This window comes from Penaeus monodon, chromosome 22 (assembly GCF_015228065.2).
Source record: "Penaeus monodon isolate SGIC_2016 chromosome 22, NSTDA_Pmon_1, whole genome shotgun sequence".
Taxonomy (NCBI): Eukaryota; Metazoa; Arthropoda; class Malacostraca; order Decapoda; family Penaeidae; genus Penaeus; species Penaeus monodon.
Genome location: NC_051407.1, coordinates 15,445,814 through 15,446,182, shown reverse-complemented (window position 1 = coordinate 15,446,182; position 369 = coordinate 15,445,814).

Sequence of the window (369 nt, the reverse complement as noted above, 5' to 3'; positions counted from 1 at the left end):
CCTCCCCCCTTCCCCCCTCCCCTTGAAAAAAAAATATATACATAAAAATGCCCAAATCCCTCTCGCGCCGCCATGCCCCCCAAAACCAGCTGGGATCGCGACCCCTATGAATACAGATGGCCCCGCGCGGGTACTCCCAGGGCGCCAAAATTCCTAAAGAAAACAAATCAGGATAAAAACATCTCGAGGAGCTACGACCCTAAAAAAAAAAGGTAGCTATCATCATAAAGGAAAATTATATCCTATAAAAAAAGAGACGGGAAGCGGTAAGAAAAAGAATATCTAAAATTTCTTGTATTTTTTCTCTTTGGTGTAAATCGATTTTTTTTAAGGGGATACGGTCCAAGATGAAGAAAATTACACCATTAG